This window comes from Orycteropus afer, unplaced genomic scaffold, assembly GCF_000298275.1.
Source record: "Orycteropus afer afer isolate SDZICR_OR568_19922 unplaced genomic scaffold, OryAfe1.0 scaffold00188, whole genome shotgun sequence".
NCBI lineage: Eukaryota > Metazoa > Chordata > Mammalia > Tubulidentata > Orycteropodidae > Orycteropus > Orycteropus afer.
This window is the reverse complement of record NW_006921775.1, coordinates 4,633,410-4,648,763: the sequence shown is the minus strand read 5'-3', so window position 1 is coordinate 4,648,763 and position 15,354 is coordinate 4,633,410.

Below are 15,354 nucleotides of genomic sequence, written 5' to 3'. Positions count from 1 at the left end.
AAAGCTTTCTACATATTAACTTTAATTTTCACAATTACCTTCAGCTATGATCTAGTGATCATAAGCTTTGTGTTCAAATTCTATCTCTCTTCTTACTAGTTATGTGACGTTGAACAGGTCAGTTCACAGCTCTGAGCCTCAGTGTCCGTATTTGGAAAATGGTATATGACTTATTCCTACCTCTCAGGGCTGCTGAGGGATTAAACGAGATAAGGCTTGTACATAGTAAATGCTTAGTAGATATTTATTATTATAATTATATACTTATTAAAGATGAGGAAGCTGAGTCTTAGTGAGTTGAAGTTGTTGTGTAAGTTCATAAAGCTAATATTGAAAGAAGATTGACCAAAACTATTTTCTTTGCTTCAATTTACATACATACTTTTAGTGTAGTTTTTATTGTATGTTAAAGAGTACAGAAACAGTTTTATATTTTTCTTCTTTTAATTTCACACTAGAAAATAAGTAATTTTCACATTGCTACAGAGATCTAAAGACCTGGATGTGTAATATTCCAAGGAATATTGCAGTATCTTCATGTCTGTTACTTTTTTTCCTTCTCTTGGATTATTTCCTCAATGTAAATTCCCAGAAATGAAATTTACTAGGACAAAGAATGTGAACATTATTTTGATTTTGGATTCAGAACATACTATGGTTTTCCTAAGGAGTTTATCAATTGTAGTTGAGTTTACATAATTTATTTTCTAGACTTCTGGAAAGAATTGGAACATTCTTAAAGATGAATAATGTTTACACAGATAAGTCCTCTCCAGGCTATACAAGAATGTGGGAATTTGAAAAAGTTGAGAGAATAGATTGGGAAGATGATGACCATGTTTAGAAACATGTGACCAAAATAATCCCAGCCACTATATGTAGGTATATAGTTCTTGTCTACTTGATGTTACCTTCATATTGTATAGCTAAGTGTGTAGTGGGTTTCTCATATGTATGGCTTTTCTGGGCTTTGGTTTATAAGTCTACCAAAAATCATTGGTGAGGCCACAGCCTTGCACTTGTAAATAGGGTGTGTGAAACTACTCTATAGGATTAAATAACCTTGCAGGAAGTTGTTGATTACTATGCAGATTAAGGGATTGTGATCTACCAAGGGGATTGGTCAGTTTGTATTCTGATTGGGAGGACTCTGCCTTGAAATTGAATATAAGGGCCAGTCCAACAGCGTCTGTAGTGGATTGTGTAGTTTGTATCCAGGAGAACCTCCTAGACCTGAAAGAGAGAGAGCTGTAACACTGAAGATGGTGAGAGATGGAGCAGCAGTATGAACAGCAGCAGTATGAGTGGCTAGAACCATTGGACGAGCAGATCGTTGAGGTAGACTTGCTCGCCCACAGAGTGAGAGATCTGAGTGCCTTAGGGCAGGAGGCTTGCTGGTGGAGGGGGTGCCTCTGGGCACTTGTCAGTGGAGTTGAAAGTTGTAGTACTTGCCTAAGCAGGGCAGAGCCTAGAGAAGTCCTGAAGCCTGGCATGGCTGAGAGAAGGGCTGTCAGTTGGCATGCCAAGGGGAGGATCTGCCTGTGAGTGTAGTTGAGAAGAGAGCTGTCCTGATTGACAAACTATCCTGTCTCCTGAGTTGTGTCTTGTTACTTCCAAGTTGATCCTGATCCTGTATTATAGCCTGTTACTTCCCTAAACCACATAATTATGAATTTGGTCTATGAGTTCTATGTGGGCATTGCAATGAATTACAAACCCATCAGAGAAGTAGAAAGTGTAAGGGGCTTGTGTTAGACTGGGTTCTCTAGAGAAACAAAACCAGTAAAGCATGTATATATATATATATAGAGAGAGAGAGAGAGAGAGAGAGAGACAGAGACAGAGAGAGAGAGAGAGAGAGAGAGAGATGTCTTAGGAAAATGGCTCATACACTTATAGAAGCTGGCAAGTCCAAGTTCCTGGATCAAACGTCAAGCTGGAGGCTTTTGCTGGAGGCTTTTCCCGACTCTTGCAGCCACAGGGGCTGAGGAGCTCAGAGCTGGCAGGCAGTACACCGGCTGTTGACTCCAACGAATGACGGATCCAAGATCTCTCTTTTTACAGATGAGAAAACTGAGGGACAGACTGGTTAAATAATGCACTAAATAATGTAATCAGTAATTGGTAGAACCAGTATTTGAACCTAGGCACTCAGGCTCCAGAGTGTCAGTCTTCAACCCTGCACTGCAGTGTTGAGTAATATGGAATGGTGGATTGTTCACTCACAGACAGTTGTAGGCCGTACAACAGAATCCCAATCCACAGAGGAATGTCTCCTCTCCCAGGATGTCCACAGATATACTGGAAGCAGGCCACAGCACTAGGGAAACTCCTTTTCAACAGATTGTTCACTCAAAACATAGTCATCTGATCCTATCATGGGAAGAACCACACCCAACAGCTCAAACCACATAAAATTGTGGTCCAGCCAAGTTGACACACAGCTCCAACTATCACAGGGCTGGTGTCAGAAATGGTGAAAATGTTAGAAAGTGTGAGTTTTCTGACCTCCACCTCATAGGAATTGGCTTTGGACTGATCCTGATTCTTATAGATGTAGGCGAAAGGAAAGTGTATATTACCATAAAAGACTGTCTCAGTCTCTGGTTTTATGAGTGGTCAAGTGTTAACAACAAAGTTGTTTATTGGATTCTTTTTATTACTTGGCTCACCTGTGGAAGAAGCTTCTTGTTCTTAAAGGAACCTGGATCTGAGGTGCAGGCCTCTGCGTGGAAGTAACTCTTCTAATTCTGACTCAGAGAGTAGAGTCCAGGAAACCAGGGCTGACATCCTTCCTTACTTTTCCTTAGCCATAGGTCCCACAGAACTCTCTGAGAGCCTCAGGTCCCTCATATGTACAATAGGGATAATACAGCAGATAAGGTCTTTACAGATATCAACACATACAATTCTCAGAGCAAACCTGTGAGGTAGATATTGTTACCTTCTTTTTATAGATGAGAAAACTGAGGTACAGACTGGTTAAATAATGCACTAAATAATGTAATCAGTAATTGGTGGAGCCAGTATTTAAACCTAGGCACTCAGGCTCCAGAGTGTCAGTCTTCAACCCTGCACTGCAGTGTTGAGTAATATGGAAGGTTTAAAGGTCCCTAAGGAGCTCTGGTGGCACAGTGGTTAAAGTGATCAACTGCTAACTGGAAGGTCAGTGGTTTGAACCCACCAGCAACTCTGTGGGAGAAAGATATGCCAATCTGCTTCTGTAAAGATTACAGCCTTGGAAACCCTATGGGGGCACATTCTACTCTATTCTACAGGGTTGCTGTGAGTCAGAATTGACACGATGGCCATGGACAATGATCCTTAGATTTAAGGGCTATTGTAAAGATTCATGATGGTGGTACATGAAACATTTGGCATAAGACTTCTGGCCTTACTACCCTATAGAAATTGTTGCTTTTACTAAGTTTGCCGGTGACCACCATATTGCCAAATCTAATGAACATATATTTCTGCTCTCATCTTCTCTGACCTCTGAGAGGCATTAAAGCCAATTGACCATTTTCTCATTCTTGAAACATTTTATCTTGGCTTTAGTGAAAACACACAAGAGTTTCCTACTTTTTCATTGGCTGGCCCTTCTCAGTCTCTTTTCTTACATTTTCCTCTGGTAGTAGTGCCTAAGGTACTTTACTGCTAACCAGAAAGCTGGAGGTTCAAACCCACCAGCCATTCCTTGAAAGGAAGATTGAGCAATCTACTTCTGTAGTGATACTGCCTCAGAAACCCAAGGAGGGGTCGCTATGAGTCGTGTCCAACTCAAGGGCACATAGCAACAACAACAAACTGACTTCTGAATGTTAGTTTTTTTTTCCAGAATTTTGGCTTTGGCCCTCCTCCCTTCTTTTTTCTTCCTCTGGGAAATCTTATAGCATATCATCTATATCATATATGTATTGATGACTTCTATATCAATCAGGGTTAAACCAGAGAAACAAAACCAATAGGAGATATATATTAAGAAACTCATTATAAGGAATTGCATACATGATTTTAGGAACTGGCTAGGGAAGTCCAAAATCCATAAGGCTGGCCATCAGGAAGTACAGGGTGGGACTCTGGCCATGGGGTAAAACTGTTGTCCATAGGTGGAATTTCTTCCTTCTCAGGGAAGCCTACCCTTAAGGCCTTCTAACAGGTTGAATCAAACCCACCCAGATTATCTATGATCATCTCCCTTACTGAAAGTCAACTGATTATGGACTTTAATCACAGCTACAAAATACCTTCTCAGCAACACTTCGATTACTGTTTCTATATCTGGGGGCTATAGCCCAGCCAAGTTGACACATAACACTGACCATCACAAGTCCTAAATTGACATCTCTAACCCCAACCTTCTTGTTGAGCCTCGGACCTGAATATCTAACTGCCTACGTGACATAACCACTCAGTCTCAAATGTGACTCAAACCAAGCTTTTGGTTCCCTGTAACCCCCACTCCTACCTACTTCTCCTGTCAGTCTTCCCCATTTCAGTAAATGGCACCACTGATGGCTGCAGCCAAAAATCTTAGAGTCATCTTTGATTCTTTGGCTCTTAACTTACATCTATAAGCAAGAATTTTCTTCTTCAGTTTCCAAACAGATTTCATATATGTCTACTTTTCACTATTTCCACTATCTCCTCCCTAGCCTAGATATAACACCTCCATGCTAGATCATTGCCAGAGCCACCTAACCAGTGTCTCTGCTGACATTTTTGCCTCACTCTCACTCTCTTATGCCACCTATTCACCAGAGTGATCCTTTTAGAACATCAACCATATCTACAGATCCCTGTACACCTATTCCACTTATTGACTTTCTGGTTATCTGACATTTCACATTTATGACAATAGTAAAAAATCTACTACCTGACTATTTTGTGCATTAACAGCATACATCTGGCAGTAACAAATGCTGAGGTACGAGGCAAGAGTAACAGTTGTCATGTTTAAGGTTGTGTGTCAGCTTGGCTGGGCTGTGATTCTCAGTGGTTTGGCAGTTATGTAATGATGTAGTCATCCTCCATTTTGTGATTTGATGTAGTCATCTTTTGTCCTCTTACAATGTTCCCCTGAGACTAACATGTGATGAAACCTAGTCAGAGTATTGGAGGATTAGAGATCATGTGGGCAGAGGTGAGCTCTTCCAGGTGAGGCCCCTAGACCATTAGGCCAACAGTTAGTACCAACTACAAGACATGTGAGTGAAATCATCTTAGATCATCCAGCACCATCAGGCCACCAAATAATGGCAGCCACGTAAGTAAGCTCAACCCAAGATGCTGTCCCCCAGAATTGTGAGCAAATTAAATAGCTGTTATTTTAAGCCACTAAGTTTTGGATGGGTTTGTTCCACAGTGTTTTCATTATTTTGTGCTGCTCTAACAATAATACCACAGGTGGATGGCTTTAACAGACAGGAGTTTATTCTCTTACAGTTTTGGGGGCCAGAAGTCTGAGTTCTAAGTGCCAAGTCTAGGGCCTGGGTGAAAGCCCCTCGACCTTAGGGTTCAGCTCTACCTCTTGCTCTCAGCTCACTGAAGCTAGAGGCATCTCTTTACTTAGGCAGCTGCTGGGTGCTGAGACTAACAAGCCCAAGGTTGACAAATAAAATGGCACAGTTGTGATATTACCAAACCACACGGCAAGCCATTGATTCAAGTCCCATTAACAGTCCCAAGATCAGCAGACATGGTAGGCTGCTGAATAATCACTTGGCTACATGCAGGATTCAAGCATGCCAAAACTATAGACCATTCCTAAATCTTCTCCTTGTATACTGGGAGCAGACTGCATCCCTAAGACAGCTACTCAGCTGCTAACAGTAGATTCCACCATGGAATTGATTACCAGTCTCATCATAGGGAGTACTACATCCAGCTGCCCAGTCACTCAAAACCAGGCCTAGCCAAGTTGACACATAACCTCAACTACCACACACAACTATAAATAACTGGTATACTTGGCCTAGAAGGCTCTGCATGCCTACATGCCTGTGGCCAACTTCTCCAAACTCACCTCATACTGCTATCTCCCTTGTTCTATTTTAGGTACACTGGCTTCATTCTGTTTCTGGAACATTCCACACCACTCCTAGGCCTTTGTTCTCATGTGGCAATTACATGCCAGGTTCATTTTCATTTTGCAATATAAATGAAAATACTATTCTTTAGTCTATACTCAAATACCATGGAGCAGTCTTCCATGACTACCACTCTATTTAAAGTTGCCTTCACCAGTTACTGTCATTGCTGTTTTCTTCCTTTACCACACTTTATAAGTATCTCGTTGCTCCCCCCCCCCCCCCCCCTTTTTACTATAAGGTAAGCCTGACAAGCCACCACTCCTCAGTTTGTCATACTATGCTGGCTTGCATGTCCTGTGATGCTGGAAGCCATGCCACTGGTATTTCAGATACCAGCAGGGTTATCCATGGTGGACGGGTTTCAGTGGAGTTTCCAGATGAAGACAGTCTAGGTAAAAGGATGTGACAGTCTGCTTCTGAAAAAATTAGTTACTGAAAATTAACAGTCTGCGATATGCAGATGACACAGTCTTGCTTGCTGAAAGTGGAGAAGACTTGAAGTACTTACTGATGAAGATCAAAGGCTGCAGCCTTCAGTATGAATTACACCTGAACCTAAAGAAAACAAAAATCCTTACTACTGTTTCAATAAGCAACATCTTGATATAGAGAGAAAAGAATGAAGTTGTCAAAGATTTCATTTTACTTGGATCCACACTCAATGTCTGTGGTAGAATATTAAATATACCATGGACTGCCTGAAGAACCCATGAATCTGTCTTGGAAGAAGTACAGCTGCCCAATCAACCCAGGGTGATGCACCCACATACTCTATGGAAATATATCCCTTGGAGCAATAGACCATGGGGCACCAGAGGGGCAACATTCACACGGAGGAAATGCAGGACACACAGGACTGCATAACTATGAGGAGCCAGGGGGAGGGTTACTGGGCAGGGAGGGGAGGAGACTGGGTTAGGGTTGGGCATGGTAAATGGGGAATGAAACTAAATGTACACATAATGTTGAATGTAAAACAAACTTTAAAAATAAAAATAAATAAATAAAGAGAAGTACAGTTGGAATGCTTCTTAGAAGCAAGGATGGCAACACTTCATATCGTGTATTTTGGTCATGTTATCAGGAGGGACCTGTCCCTGGCGAAGGATATTGTGCTTAGTAGAGGGTCAGTGTAAAAGAGGAAGACCCTTAAGGAGATGGATTGACACAGTGGCTGCAACAGTGGGCTCAAACATAGGAACAATTGTGAGGATGGCACAGGACCGAGTAGTGTTTCATTGTGTTGTACGTAGTGTCGCTATGAGTTGGAACTGACTTGATGGCACCTATCAACAGGAAGCACTCAGGTAATGCATATATTAAGCATCTATGATATGTGTGGCACTATTCTAGTCCTTGAGAATACAATACTTCCCACTTCCTCCCCATAGTCATCTCTTCCCTGTGTTCTTCCCTCTGTGCACTCCTGTCGCCTGAGCTGTCTCCCTGTGCATACACAGCCCTTCTATTCTCCCATGATTGTTCTCTCCACGGAGTGTATCTCCCTACTACAAATGTTCACCTCATATGCCTGTCTTTTGTTTGGCTGGAAGGCACAGGAGTGGGTTCAGTTCCAGAGCTGAAGGGCAGCTAGGGGCCATAGTCTCAGTGGTTCCATCAGCCAGCTATATTCCTCTTATCTTAGACCTCACCATCCAGGAGGGTGAGCCCCTAGCAGCCCTGTTGATATTACACAACTCTGCTTCTCACTTATTGGCATAGGTGATTGGATGGTGTTTTAGTTATCTAGTGCTGCTCTAACAGAAAATATCACAAGTGGGTGGCTTGAACAAATAGGGATTTATTCTCTGACAGTTTAGAGAAGTCCGAGTTCAAAGTGGTAGCTCTAGGGGCTAGCTGAAGGTCTCTTGACCTTGGGCTTCAGGCCCTCTGAAGCTAGAGGCTTCTCTTAACCCAGGCAGCTGCTGGCAGCTGAGGCTGACAAACCCAAGGTTGACAAATAAAATGGCACAGTCCCAAGATTACCAAACAACATGGCAGGCCACTGGTTCAAGTCCAGAGACAGTCCCAAGATTGGCAGGAAGCACGGAAGGCTGTTGAGTGAAGACTTGGCTACATGAAGGTCCAAGCATGCCCAAAAGCTCAGAGATCTTCCTCAAAGCTGACCTCTTATATGCTGGAAGCAGACCACATCCCTAAAGCAGATACTCATCTGCTCACTGCAAATTCCACCTTGGAGCTGATTACCAGTCTCATCATGGGGAATAACCACACCCAGTTGTCCAGCCAATCAAAACCAGGCCTAGTCAAGTTGACACACAACATAAATATCACAGATGGGGTTGAGTTTCTGACTCCTACTGGGCCGCAGTCAGATTCTTTCATGGAAGATTTTGGACTGAAAGATGTAGAAATAGAAAATTGAATGGAGGAGGACAGTTTTTGTCTCTTTGCCAGCTGTGAGATCATACTGCCTTGGTTTGTTTTCCAGCTCCCCTAAGTCCTAATTAGGTGACTTGAACATGTTACTTATCCCTTCTAGTGTCACTACCCTTATTTGTAAGATATGGTTACAAGATAGGTGCACAGTCCTTACCTGATATGCTTGGGTCTACATATGATATTTTTAAGGAGCTCTGGTGGCATAGTGCCTAAGTCATTTGACTGCTAACCAGAAGGCTGGAGGTTCAAACCCACCAGCCACTCCTCGGAGGGAAGACTTGGCCATCTACTTCCATAGAGATACCACCTTGGAAACATAAAGAGGGATCACTATGAGTTGCAGTCTACTCCACGGCAGTGAGTTTGTTTTGTTTTGCTGGTGGCATAGTTGCTTAAGACATTTGACTGCTGACCAGAAGGTTGGCAGTTCAAACCCACCAGCTACTCAGCAGAAGGAAGACTGGGCAATCTATTTCCATAAAGATTTATTGCATCAGAAACCCAAAGGGATAGCTATTAATTGGAATTGACTTGATGACAGTGAGTTTGGTTTGGTTTACTTATGTTTTAGAATTCAGCATTTTTCAGATTTTAGAAATGTATTACACTTTATATACAACATATTATCTAGCACCTCTAGCAAGGTCTGGTACAGTCCCCTGTAATGAAAGACATTCATATTTCTGTAGTGATTTGTCAAACTAGTATAAACACCATAAGCACACTCACATCAGTAAGTTTTGCTGGAAAAAAAAAATAAGAGAAAAACAGAACCATTTTGGTATTTTCAGAGCTTTCATGGATTTCAGAACTGTGGAGGAGGGATTATGGGCTTGCACTACTACCTCAGAGTGGTGCTGCAAACATTAAATACACAGAAAGGGCTAAGCTTAGTGCCTGGCAGGTTGTGAATGCTCATTAAAGGTTCACTGCTCTTATGTGTGCTGGGAAAAGGAGAGAGAGTGAGACAGACAGAATATGGACAGTGTGAATAGCAACGGGATCTTCAGAGCACAGGTGAAACACTGGCTCAAGAGAGAGAATTACACTAAGAGTGACTTGTATCCTGATGCTGTAAGACACCTCTCCTCCTTAGAGTGGCCAGGCTGTCGTGAAAGCCTTGAGTTCTGAGAGATATTTCTGGCCTTTTGAAGAAGAACACTTAGACGACCCTTCAGTGGTGATAGAGGGCATCCTTGTCTGGTTCCTGTTCACAAGGGGAATGGTTTCAGTCTCTCTCCATTGAGAATAATGTTGGCTGTTGGTTTTGCATATAGCCTTTTATTATGTTGAGGAATGACTCTTCTATTCCTATTTTGCAGAGAGTTTTAATCAGGAATGGGTATTGGATTTTATCAAATGACTTTTCTGCGTCGATTGATATGATCATGTGGTTCTTTTCCTTTGCTTTATTTATGTGATGGATAATGTTGATTGTTTTTCTAATGTTGAACCATCCTTGCATACCTAATATGAACCCCATTGAGCATAATGTATTTATTTACTTATTTTTTGATGTGTTGTTGGAGTGTATTGGCTCATATTTTGTTGAAGATTTTTGCATCTGTATTCATGAGGGATATTAAGCAAACAAACAAATATACTCATTGCCATAGAGTTGATTCAACTCATAGTGTGATCCCTCCTTGGGTTTCTGAGGTCGTATCTTTATGGAAGTAGATTGCCCAATCTTCCTTCCAAGGGGTGGCTGGTGGGTTTGAACCACTAGCCTTCTGGTTAACAGTCAAATGCTTTAGGCACTATGCCATTTTCCTTCCTAGTGATGTCTTTGCCTGGCTTTGGTATCAAGGTTATGCTTGCTTCATAAAATGAATATGGGAGGATTCCATTCTTTTCTATCTTCTGGAATAGTTTGAGTAGGGTTGGTGTCAGTGCTTCTCTGAATGTTTGGTAGAATTCTCCAATGAAACCGTCTGGGCCAGGGCTTTATTTTTGGTTGGTAATTTTACAATGACCTGTTCAATTTCTTCTTTTGTTATGGGTCTGTTTAAAATTTCCATCTCAGCCTCTATTAGTTTTGGTAAATAATATGTTTCTAGAAATCTCTCCATTTCTTCTAGATTTTCGAATTTGTTGGAGTATAGTTCTTCATAGTATCCTGATACTATCCTTTTAATTTCTGTTGGTTCTGTTGTGCTGTTGCACAGTTCATTTCTTATTCATGTTATTTTTATTCTCTCCCTCTTTTCCTTTCTTAAATTTGCCAGTGGTCTGCCAATTTTATTAATCTTCACAAAGAACCAACTTGTGGTCTTGACTTTTTCTATTGTCTTTCTACTTTCTGTTTCATTTTTTTTCTGCTTGAATCTTTGTTATTTCTTTTCTTCTGGTAACTGTAGGTTTTTTTTTTTTTCCTGCTCTTTTTCTAATTGTTGGAGATGCTGGGTTAAGGTGTTGATTTTGGCTCTTCTTTTTTAATGTGTGCATTTATTGCTATAATTTGGCCTCTGATCAGTGCTTTTGCTGTGTCCCAAAGATTTTGGTATGTTGTGTTTTTGTTTTTGTTTGATTCAAGGAATTTTTGAATTTCATTTTTTATATCTTCTATTACCCAGTCATTTTCAAGGAGGGTGTTACTAGTTTCCACTTTTTCTGTTTGTATTCCTATTGTTGATTTCTAATTTTACAGCATTGTGATCTGAGAAGATGCTTTGCAGTATTTCAGTGTTTTTAAATTTATTGAGGCTTGCTTTGTGACCTAACATATGGTCTGTCTTGGAGAATGTTCCATGTGCACTGGAAGAGAATGTATATTGTGTAGTTGTTGGGTGAAGTGCTCTGTAGATGTCTATAAGGTCAAGTTGGTAGATTGGATTGTTTAGTTCTTCTGTGCCATTGTTGAGTTTCTGTCCAGTTGTTCTATCTGTGATTGAAAGTGATGTATTAAAGTCTCCTACTATTACTATGGAGTCATCTATTTGTCTTTCCAGTTCTGTTAGAGGCTGATTTATGTATTTTGGGGCTTTTTCATAGAGTGCATAGATATTTATTATTGTTATGTTCTCTTGTTCAGTTGATCCTTTAATCATTATATAGTGTCCTTCTTTGTCTCTTATGGTGGTTTTTGTCTTAAAGTCAATTTTATTAGAAATTAGTATTTCCACTCCTGCTCTTTTTTGGTTGCCATTTACTTGATGTATCTTTTTCCAACCTTTGATTTTTAGTCTATTTTTGTCTTTGTCTCTAAGGTGTGTCCCTTGTAGACAGCATATTAATGGGTTATGTTCTCTTATCCAGTCTGCAACTTTCCATCTCTTAAGTGGTTCATTTAATCCATTGACATTCAGTGTAATTACCAACAAATATGAATTTGTTGCTGTCATTTTGTTATGTGCTTTTTCATGCTGTCACTGATTTCTTTGTTCCATATAATTTTCTTTGCTGAGCTTGTTTTTTTTTGTTTATGAACAAAACTTCGTATGTGTTATTGAACACTTCATATAAGTGTTATGAACACTTCCTTCGTTGTGTTGTTTTAGTATTTGCTAAATATTTGTGCTTGTCCTCTTTTTTATTTTGATGTGAAGGTTTATAATTTTTCTTTGAGGTTGCCCAGTGATTTGCAATTTTCTTTCCAAGTTTAGAACAGTCTGTTCTATCTTGCAGTTGTTTTGACTTCCCTACCATTTAGAAGTTGTGTAACTACACAATTTTTTCCCTCCTTTTGGTTTGTAGTTGTCTTCATTTGTCAATTAATGTCTCTGGTTCCCTGTTTACAATTTTATAGGCTTATTTACTTTAGATACTTCCTTGTATGGGTTGGTTTCTGGGCTATGTCATCATGTGTGTTAATGGTCAGTTGTTGTTCACTGTTGTTGCTTTTCTGTCCAAAGGACTCCCTTTAGCATCTCTTGTAAGACTGGTCTGGTTTTAACAAATTCCTTTAATTTCTGCTTATCTACAAATGTCCTTATTACACACCATCATATTTGAGGGACAGTTTTGCTGAGTATATAATTCTTGGTTGGAAATTTTTTCTTTCAGGGTTTTATATATACCATCCCATTTTTTTCTCACCTGCAAGCTTTCTGCCGAGAAATCTGATTTTAGTCTTATTGGTTGCCCCTTGTAGGTAACTTTTTGTTTTTCCCGTGCTGCTTTCAGAATTCTTTCTTTGTCTGGTTTTGGTGAGTTTGATGATGATATGTCTTGGTGATTTTCTTTTGGGTTCTATGTTGTTTGGGGTTTGTTGGACTTCTTGAATGGATATGTTCTCATCTTTCATCATACCAGGGAAATCCTCTTCTAACAAATCTTTGACAATTTACTCTGTGGATTTATTTGTCTCTTCCTATTCTAGAATTTTGATTCCATGTAGGTTATTCCTTTTGATGATATCCCACATGAACCTTAGGCTTTCTTCATTTTGCTTTGATCTTTTTTCTGATTGATCCCTTTCCAAAGATGTATTGCGATATTTGTATTCAACTCACTAATTCTGTCTTCCATTAATTCAGTTCTAATCCTTTGCCTGTTCAATATGTTATCTATTTCTGAAAATATGGTATTAATCTTATGTATTTATATCTGTAGATTTTGTATCATTTCTAATTTTTCATTTATTTTGTCATTTTGTTCTTGTATGTCTTTCAAAATTGTTCTGGGATTTTGTCTGTGTTTTCCTTAATTTTATCAGTGTTTTACTTGATCTGTCTCTCAGTCCATTGAAGGTACCTAAATATAATTCTTTTGGGTTCCTTATCAGGGAGTTCCAATGATGCTTCTTCTTTAGGGATATGTTCTTGGTCTGTATCCTGGTCCCTTGTTTCTCCTGCTTTATCTTGCTTCTTTGTGTGGACAACTCTGTTGTCTCTGAGACATTGTGATATTTTTGTGTTTATATTTAATTGGTGATTGTATGTTGGAGTGACTTGCCCAAGATTTTCCTTTTCTTTATTTTGTTTGGGCATTATCTAAGTAAGCAGGGTATTGTGCTCCTCTGTTTGTTAGTTGGCAGCACTTATACATGCGCCACCTGTCTCCTTTCCTGTTGTTAGTGTCCTGTATGTCCCTGCCATCCTTGGCAAATGGAGCCTATTCTTAGGTCCCTGGAATCCAAATAAGAATACTTTCACTTTAAATATGCAAAATGGCCACTGCTTGTAAACATTCAAAATGGCTGTGCCCTTGGTCACTTTAAAGTTCCAAAATGGCCACTGCTTGTAAACAATCAAAATGGCTGCACCCTCTGGACAGCCTAAAGTCCATAGCTTAGGTTGTTTCCTTCCTTGCTGTTTCCCTTCCTAGTCATCAGCCACCAGTGCAGTTGTCCCTGCAGCCATTGGTGGCCAGGGCTGATCTTTAGGTCAATTCTCAGGTCCCAATTGAGAATATTCAAGCTGTTGGTGCCATCAGAGTAGCTGACAGTCTATTGCTCTGACTGTCTCTGTACTCACTCTTTTTGTTCACATTTTCATACTAGTTTGTGCCTAATCCACTTCTACATACTTCCTTTCAAAGCTCAGGGCTCCAGGATTATCTTCTGTATCTCTATCAGTTGGTTTCTTGTTTCTTTGTGGAAGAGAGTCTGTGTAGCTTGTCTGCCTATTCTGCCATCTTACTAGAAGTCATCCACTACTCTTAAAATTCTTACTTGCTTTTCAAGGCCTAACTTAGGTCCCCTCTCTTCCCACCTCCCCTAGTACTCCCAGAGATCTTCCCCCTCCACCTCTACCCCTCTCCCATAAGACTTGTGGTTTAGTACTCACAACATAGCAGCTTGCAACCCCAAGACAGGCAAGCTAAACCTTGTGGCCACTGGGTTGGCAGCTGTGAGAGGGGATGACAAAAAGGTGAGAATGCCAGGAGGAAGAGACACTGTAGGACATCTCAAAGGCTGGCTACCACAGTCAGCAAATATATACTAGAATGTTGTTACTCCACCCTTTCTTCTTTTACAGACACTACTATTCAATTGCTCATGGAACTCTTTTCTGCTCAATTCAGAAAAAGGTCCCACAATCCTTCTTAACACAGCACTACAGGCAGGTACTATCAATGGGTGAGAGCGCAGATTAGCCCACTCACCTTTGTAATTTGAGAGCATGGCTACTAGCGAGGAAGGCAGAACATCACTGGGAAGGGTTGGGTACCTGGGGCAGGATAAGAGTATCAGGTGAAGGAGAATATTTTTAGTAACTAAGAAAAGAGACAAAAGGGTTCAGCAAAGCAGGTAGGGAGATAGATAAATAGATACTTTTAAATAGATACTTTTCTGAGTCATCCTCCTCCACGTTTCAGCTATCCCAGGCTCCTGACCTGGAACACTGACCAACCCTATTCTTCTTATCAATTCCAGTTGAATTCTAGGAGGTGCTGTGGTGTAAATTATCTCAGTCTCAGGGATTGCCTCTGGAGACTTGGAAAGTTTTTGAAGAACTGCTAACAATGGTCAATGTTTTCATCCTCAAACAGAAAATAGAATTTAATTAAACAGATTTCCCACCTCCAGAACTGTTCATTTTAAGTCTTCTGAGATTCAGGCTGTCTTTTTTTTTTTTTTTTTTTTGGAGGGGGCAATACACACACACACAATTTTTTTTTGTTCTCAAATTTGGGAGCAGGGGATATATGGCGGGGAGAAATTGTAAATTCAAGAAGTATTACTTTGTTGTTATTTGCTTAAGTTAAAAAAAAAACAGAGAGATCTGGTAAGATGGCGGACTAGGCAGAAAGACTGCACAGACCCTCTTCAACAAAGAAAAGAGAAACAAATTAACACATACACAAGATAATCCTGGACCCCTGAGTCTTGAAGGGAAGGATATACAAGTGGACTAAACCCCAACTAGCAGAAGAATTTGCGTGAAAATACCAAAAAAGGAGACAGACGAAGCTG